At 42.2% G+C, this 7691-nt stretch overlaps 1 pseudogene; it reads right to left on the bottom strand.

Moving 5' to 3' along the window:
* Positions 1 to 5503: 5503 nt before the first annotated feature.
* On the bottom strand, positions 5504 to 6735 carry LOC148108785 (upstream-binding factor 1-like protein 1; annotated as a pseudogene).
* Between the last annotated feature and the right edge of the window lie 956 nt (positions 6736 to 7691).

The following is a 7691-nucleotide window of genomic DNA, read 5'->3' as shown; positions in this document are numbered from 1 at the left end:
GTAGCTCAATTTTTAACTTTTTAAGGGAACTCCACACTGTTTTCCAGAGTGGCTGTACCAACTTGCATTCCCACCAACAATGTAGGAGGGATCCCCTTTCTCCACATCCTCTCAAACATTTGTTGTTTCTTCATCCCTAGGATACAAGGGTGGTTCAACATTCACAAATCTATCAGTGTGATAGATTATATCAACAAGAAAAAAGTCAAGAACCATTTGATCCTCTCAATAGATGCAGAAAAAGCAGTCGACAAAATACAGCATCCTTTCCCTGATTAAAACACTGCAGAGTGTAGGGATAGAGTGTACATTCCTCTATCTCATAAAAACCATCTATGGAAAGCCTACAACAAATATCATTCTCAATGGGGAAAAGCTGTAAGCCTTTCCCTTAAGATCAGGAACATGACAAGGATGCCCACTCTTGCCATTATTATTCAACATAGCACTAGAAGTCCTTGCAACAGCAATCAGACAACAAGAAGGGATAAAAGGTACCCAAATTGGCAAAGAAGAAGTCACAATGTCTCTCTTCAGAGATGACATGATAATCTATATGGAAACCCCAAAAGAATCCACCCCCAAACTACTAGGAGTTATAGAGCAATTCAGTAATGTGGTGGGATACAAAATCAATGCTCAGAAATCGGTTGCATTTCTATACACGAACAATGAGACTGAAGAAAGAGAAATTAGGGAATCCATTCCATTTACAATAGCACCAAAAATCATACATTATCTCAGAATTAACAACCAGAGACGTAAATCATCTATATTCCATAAACTACAAATCACTCTTGAAAGACATTGAAGAAGACACAAAAAGATGGGAAAATATTCCATGCTCATGGATTGGAGGAAGTAGGTTTTGGTTTTGTTTCGGGGACACCCCCACTCTGCATTCCTCCTGCGATCTTCCGGGTTTGGCTGAGGTCTTTAGCTACATCCCAGGTTTTGCTTTAAACCCTGAAAGCAATCACCATCAACGCCCCACCTTTTCCATGTCATCACTGACTTCAGCATCCAGAGAAAGGCTCCTACCTGGGTGGCAGGCTGAGTGAACCGCATTTCCCTCTAAGGCAGGTGCACAGAGCCCGGAGGGTCACCAAGGTTGAAAGCGCTGGTGACCCCTCTTTGCGTCAGTCCAGCCAAGCCCTGTTCGCTCTCGGGCTCCTTTTGTGGGCCTTTATTTTCTCCCTTCTGTCGTCTCACAAACCTGGGTCTTTCCCTGAGGCCCTCGCTTCCCTTTTTCGTTTTTTATTTTCCGGGAAAACCGCCCAGCCAATACACCCTTCCTCCATCTCTGCAGGTTCATGGCCCAAGCAGGACAAGTCACTAGGCCAAGAGAGTGTGGGACAGTTTGGTGCAAAGAGGCTTTGGGGGAAGGACCATTGGGGCTGGTTACTCTCTGATGGTGAACGCAGTAGCCACCAACCCCACTTTCCAGTCCAGAGAGGGTGTGCACAGCAGTTGCCTGGTGGATTTCCAGCCAAGCTTGAAACTCAGAGAATCTGAGAGTGGGACCCTGACCTTCTAGGCTTTTCTCTCACCCTGGAGACAGGCATGGCCATGCCCTCCACTGCTCTCCTGGAGCTTAGGGATGAATTGGGATGCCATAGCCTCGGAGACAGTGGGACCCTTCCTTCCAGAGCAGGGCCTAGCTTCCTCTGTAGGTCTTGCTGGTGGTTCAAATCACTTTTTCAAAAATTGCACAATCCTTTTCAGTTCAATCATTTTCTCTCACCTGCTGCCTCTTTCATATACAAAGGGTAGTGTGCAGAGGAAATGTAGAATTGTCTTTAATCCTAGAACTCTGGAAGAACAAGGGAAATAGCCTCTGCTCTGGAGAAGTTTGAACCCCACGTGTCCCTGAAGATCTTTGGATGTCAGGATTTCTCCACTCACAGTGGAACTGTCCCAAGGACCCAAGTTCCCCACCACATTAGCACTAGAGTTATAGGGGAGGGCTCCATCCTCTGCACAGCATCCTTCTCCCCCTACAGAGTGAAATCTATCCCAGACACCCCTTTACTTCCATGGGTTTTTTTCACCAGTAATGAGTAGTCAAGATCAAATCTTTTGGCCTTCCCCCCCCCAACACTACTCCAGTGGCTGCCTTACTTGAGTCATTGCCCAATTCCCAAACCTTGCACTTCGCATCGCTGGTGGGATGCTGGATCTGTCCTGTGATTCCCATTCCCACAGCTGAGTCCTTCATACCTTATTCTGTGTGTAACAACTGCTAAAGCCTGAAGAAAATTGAATTAGCCAAGATAATTTAGGAAAATTCCACTAGAGCTTGATAGGCCTTCTGGAGCTCTCATTTACAATTGGGTGTTGAGAGGGTAGATCCCTTTCTTTGTGCTGGTGCAGATGAGGCAGAGAAACACCAATGAGTGTAGAATGGGAAGGTTTGTGCAATTGGGTAATTGGTCGGATCATTGCTCAAGAAAGAAGCATGTTTGGGATTTGGGGTGAATTCTGGTTTTGACACTTCAAGAATGGTGTTCCAGAGGAAAATTGTAGTGGAGATGTCAATGAGATCACTACTTTGTGATAGGAGTTTTGCAGACATATGTGGACTTAGTGTAAGAATGGCAGATAAAAGGAAGGGTTTAAGCTGGAAAGGTATATAGGTTACAAGGAGAATATGCAGATCCCCAAGGCAGAGAAAGCAGTGAAGGGGACTGGGAGGAAAACAAGAGTTTATGGTACTTGAAGAAAAGGAATGCCCAATGAACGGATAATGTAGGAACCAATTCTATATTCTCCTTTCCTCCCTCTGACTTGCTACCTTCCTGAGACTCAGTTCAAGCATCCTTGACATGAAGAGATACCTATCCTTCCTCTGGTGTTTCCGATACCACACGCATGACAGCACATGGAGGACTCCTTGACATTTCCCAGTCAATTTTTGTTCAGTTTCTGTAGAATGCAAGAGCCTAAGTGCTAATCTAGTCCAGTCTATGTGTCTGGAAGTTCTGAGAGAGATTTTCCTCCCTGTTCCTTCTTCTTAACTACGTTATCTTTTAGTTTTCTAAGGAAGAGCCCAGGGAAGTCCTTCAGCTTTAATGTAATAATTAGTAAGAGTCCTGTTTCCCTCACCCTGCTGCCCTCACTCAGGTCTTACTATCTGGAACAACAATGCATTCAATTCTAGATCATGAAAAAGAGTTAGTGAAGTTAATAGCCAGAAGTTTTGTGTATCTGTTATATTTCCAGCATATAAAAGGCTGGAAAGTTTGCCCAAACTCTACTCATCTTTTCAATACAGCTTAGTAAGTGGGAAATTATTTCTGGAATATGATGTGGGCTTGAAATCAGGTAATTCAACAATCCAATTCCCAGTATTAATATAGCTAAGGAAACATAACATTCATACATGAGAGAAGTGATTTTTTAAAAAGATTTTATTTATTTATTTGAGAGAGAGAGAGAGACAGCAAGGTGAGCACTAGATGGAGGGAGGGGCAGAGGGAGAAGCAGAATTACCACTGAGCAGGAAGCCTGAGGTGGGGTTTAATCCCAGGATCCTGGGATCATAATCTGAGCTGAGATAGACAACTGCCTAAGCCACCCAGGTGCCCTGAGAAGTGATTTTTTAAATAAAAAATAGGCAGGATAGGTTAAAAATAACAATATGATAAGTAAGTAGCTATTTTTTGAATAGTGTAAAATTTATTTCAAATGCATATTGATCAGCATAATTAAAGCCATTGCAAATCCTACTAACTTCAAAGACAGAAGTAAGACAAGCATATTACTATGAATTAACATTGTTCCGGATATTCCAAACCAACATATTTAGAAAGAGAAAGGAATCAAAGGTATAAAAGTTATAAATATTGCCATTATTTTTGAAACATTATTTACCTAGAAAATAACTTAATAATAATTAAGATATCTAATCATCTAAACATTCAAACCTTAATTATTTTCAGATAAAAATGATATAACTACTTCTATGATACTAATATTCATAAGACTACAATATGGAAATAGGTAGTAATATTCAGAGAAAAAAGAGTATAATTAGAAAACACTAGCCTTAGATAGATTTCCAAAAATGCTGATAAAATAGATAAAGAAACCAATGTGGTATTGGGACAAGAATTCATGGAAAGGCCAATAGAAGAGAAGAGCGTATTCATCTGTCTTTCTGTGTATCTATGTATCTTTTTAAAAATTTATTTATTTGAGAGAGAGAAAGAGGGAGAGGAGTGGGAAGAGGGGCAGAGGGAGAGAATCCCCAAGCAGACTACCCACTGAGCATGAAGGCTATTCTGGGCTCTATCTCACTACCTGTGAGATCATGATCCAAGCCTAGACCAACAGTATGATGCTTAACCGACTGTGCCACCTAGCATCTCTATCATATCTATCTATCTATCTATCTATCTATCTATCTATCTATCTATCATCTATCTATCATCTATCTATATCTATCTGTCATCTATCATCAATCTATCACCTATCTTTCATCTATCTATCATCTATCTATTTATCTATCATCTATTATTTATCTATGTATCAAGGATCATCTATCTATTTTCTATCTATCTCTCTAATTCATCTGTCAATCTATCTGTCCTTTCATCTATCTATCCTGGAAGTTAAAGCTGAGAATCACTTGTACTGGGAGCAGCAGGAAGGAGTTGAGGCTTCTGCCAGGAATAAATGCAGACACCACCTAGAGCAGCAGTGTCCCAAGTCATAATCCCTTGATGCTATGGAGGCACTCAAATAAAACTATGAATTTTTCAAAAATTAAAAAATGAATACCATTCTTTTGTGTTTTCAATATTTTATTCATAGAAAAAAATTACCCATTCACAAAAGTAGAAAGAATAGAAAAATGAAAACTGATCATCAAACCATTATAATGATCAACTCATGGCTACTCTTAGAGAATACCTTTTTAACCTTCTTCAACTAGCTTTTTTAAAAAAAAAAAAAGGATTTTATTTATTTATGTGACAGAGAGACAGCCAGCGAGAGAGGGAACAGAGCAGGGGAGTGGGAGAGGAAGAAGCAAGCTCCCAGTGTAGGAGCCTGATGTGGGACTCAAACCCAGAACACCAGGATCATGCCCTGAGCAGAAGCCAGACACTTAACAACTGTGCTACCCAGGCGCCCCTTCAACTAGGTTTTAAAACCGAAATTATAGCAGCAAAATCATGAAGTTATATTAGTGGCTAAAATAAAATATGTCACTAACATTGACCATATTAAGGGTTTTAGACTCCTTGCCATTATCTGGAAATAGAGTGTCCATATCCATCACAGCCAGTGACATGCTTCCCTTAATAAAAACAATTATTTTAAGCAATACTTCTGTCTCGACTTCACTATTTTTAATCTCTTGATATGAGTAAGACTCACAGAGATCTAAGAATTAAATGTACATAAAAAGGAGGGAAATGAACAGGGATAGGGAGAAGAGCTCTTCCACTTCACAAGGATGCCCTGGATGTCTGCTGGAAAGTTCTCTGTCCCACAAAACTCAGTTGCAGTCTGAGTCAGAGGAGTCGCCTGAGGAAGAAGAGCTGCATCCACTGTCCCCAGACTCACAATCTCCATCTTTATCCCCACTGCTGGAGTCTGAGGAGTCACTGCCTTTCTCCCCTTCCTCCCCTTCCTCATTTTCTCCTGATCCCCATGAGGCATGTGAATTTCCCCCTAGTAGTCTCTGACGATTCGGTCTCTGGAGTCTGCCGCCTGGACTCCTGTCCAAGCCCTTCCTGCAGACTCCTTGGTGACAGGCACTGCAGCTCTGTCTGTCTGATCTTAGGGTCTGGGTTTCCCCTCATGCTCCTGTTTTTATGCTTGGTATGTGTGACCTCTCTGTACGCAGCATATTCTTCAGAAGACAGGCTCTTGAGCCAGTGATCCAGATCCATCCTGTACTGTTTCTGCAGCTCCTCAGCCTGCTACTTATAAAGCTCCTTCTGGTTCTGGGCGACTCACTGCCAGCCTCTGCCAATCTCCACCATGCACTCCCTCAGGGGCACATCTTTCAGGTCCCAATTTGACCATAAATCTTGGTGGAATTTCTCATATCTCTTCATGGGGGGCTTCTTGAGTTCTTTGTGGAATTTCATCCTCTTGGAAAAATGGGTTTCAGGGGAGACTTCACTTCCTGCCCATGATTCTGAAACTTCTCTTGGCCTCTTTGGGGTCCTCTTGGTTACATCTGATTTCTTGGAGCTCTGGAATAGATCAGAGTTCTCTGTCTTAAACTGACCCAGTTTCTCCTCAAACTCCTGTTTCTCATTCTGAAAATCATGAAAATATTTGAGCTTTATCTGCTCTGGCAGCTCCTTGTATTCCTCAGACAAGAGGTTGGTCAGCTAAAGGTTGCTCAGCTTGAGATATTTTTGGGAGTACAGGGACCAGTTCTCTTTGAAGAAGCAAAGGAAAGCAGTCAGGAGCTTCTTGGGCAAGTCTGGGTGTTTCTTGTGTCTTTTGCTTCTGTAGGGCTTTTCAACATGTTCCTTAGCTTCCAGAACTAATTCTTTCAAAGTGCGAAATTTTCTCATGTGGTAAGAAGTCTCCAACCGTTCGAGCTTGTGCATTTCTCCAGAACAATCCTCAAAAGCTACTTTTTCCCAGTCCATCTGACTGGGTTGTTCTGAATATGTGGCTGTCATTGCATGGAAGGTTAGTCTCCATGAGTTCCAGTAACTTCAAAATATCTTCTTTGGACAAGTCATCTTGGCCCCTAGGCAATGACATATCTAGACCTTGGACCACTTATATGGTCCTAGCAGTTGCGACACCTCAGCAGGAGCTCCAAATTCTTCACTCTCCAGACTCAGTACGTGAGTTATTCTTGGAAGTCCTACAGTGTTTATGTTTTTGAGGAGAAAGAGAAGAAATGAATGAGGAAATCACAACCCACTTAGGATATGTCCCCTGTATAATTTGACCACCATTAACAACGTAAATAAAAAAGTGCCTACTTCTGAGTTGAAATTTATGTTTACTTTTTAAAAAAGATTTATTTATTTGAGAGAGAGAGGGAAAGGGAGAGAGAAATTGAGTGGGGAAGGGGCAGAGGGAGAGAATCCTTCAAACAGGCTCCCCACACAGTGGGGAGCCTGCTGTAGGGCTCACCATCCTGAGATATGACCTTTGCAGAAACCAAGAGTCGAATGATTAACCACCTGAGCCACCCCGGTGCCCCTATGTTTATGTTTTATATGTTTACATTTGTACTTTGCAAAGTCATCTTCTTTTTTTTTAAAGATTTTATTTATTTATTTATTTGACAGAGAGACACAGCCAGCGAAAGAGTGAACACAAGCATGGGGAGTGAGAGAGGAAGAAGCAGGCTCCCAGCAGAGGAGCCCGGATGTGGGGTTCGATCCCAGAACACCTGGATCATGCCCTGAGCCGAAGGCAGATGCTTAACAACTAAGCCACCCAGGCGCCCCTCAAAGTCATCTTCTTAACTCCAGCCTGACTTCTCACCAGAGCCAGTCTAAAATGGTGCTGAGTGAGACCAACAAGTGGCCAGTGTCTCAGGAAACTCAAGATAAGAAACAAATCCTAGACAGGAAGGTAAAAAATTAAAACAAAAACGAAATGAGTGAAAGTGAAAGGACCACTGCTCCCTAGTGCCTTGAATGTGGCTACCTTCCAAGTGCAGTTTGGCGGTCCATGACCCAAGGTGAGAGCTGGAAACAAGA

Source organism: Ursus americanus, chromosome 16 (genome assembly GCF_024610735.1).
Source record: "Ursus americanus isolate L20-20 chromosome 16, mUrsAme1.1.p, whole genome shotgun sequence".
In the NCBI taxonomy this organism is placed as follows: Eukaryota; Metazoa; Chordata; class Mammalia; order Carnivora; family Ursidae; genus Ursus; species Ursus americanus.
The sequence above is the reverse complement of the archived record's forward strand: the minus strand, read 5'-3'. Positions and strand labels throughout refer to the sequence as shown.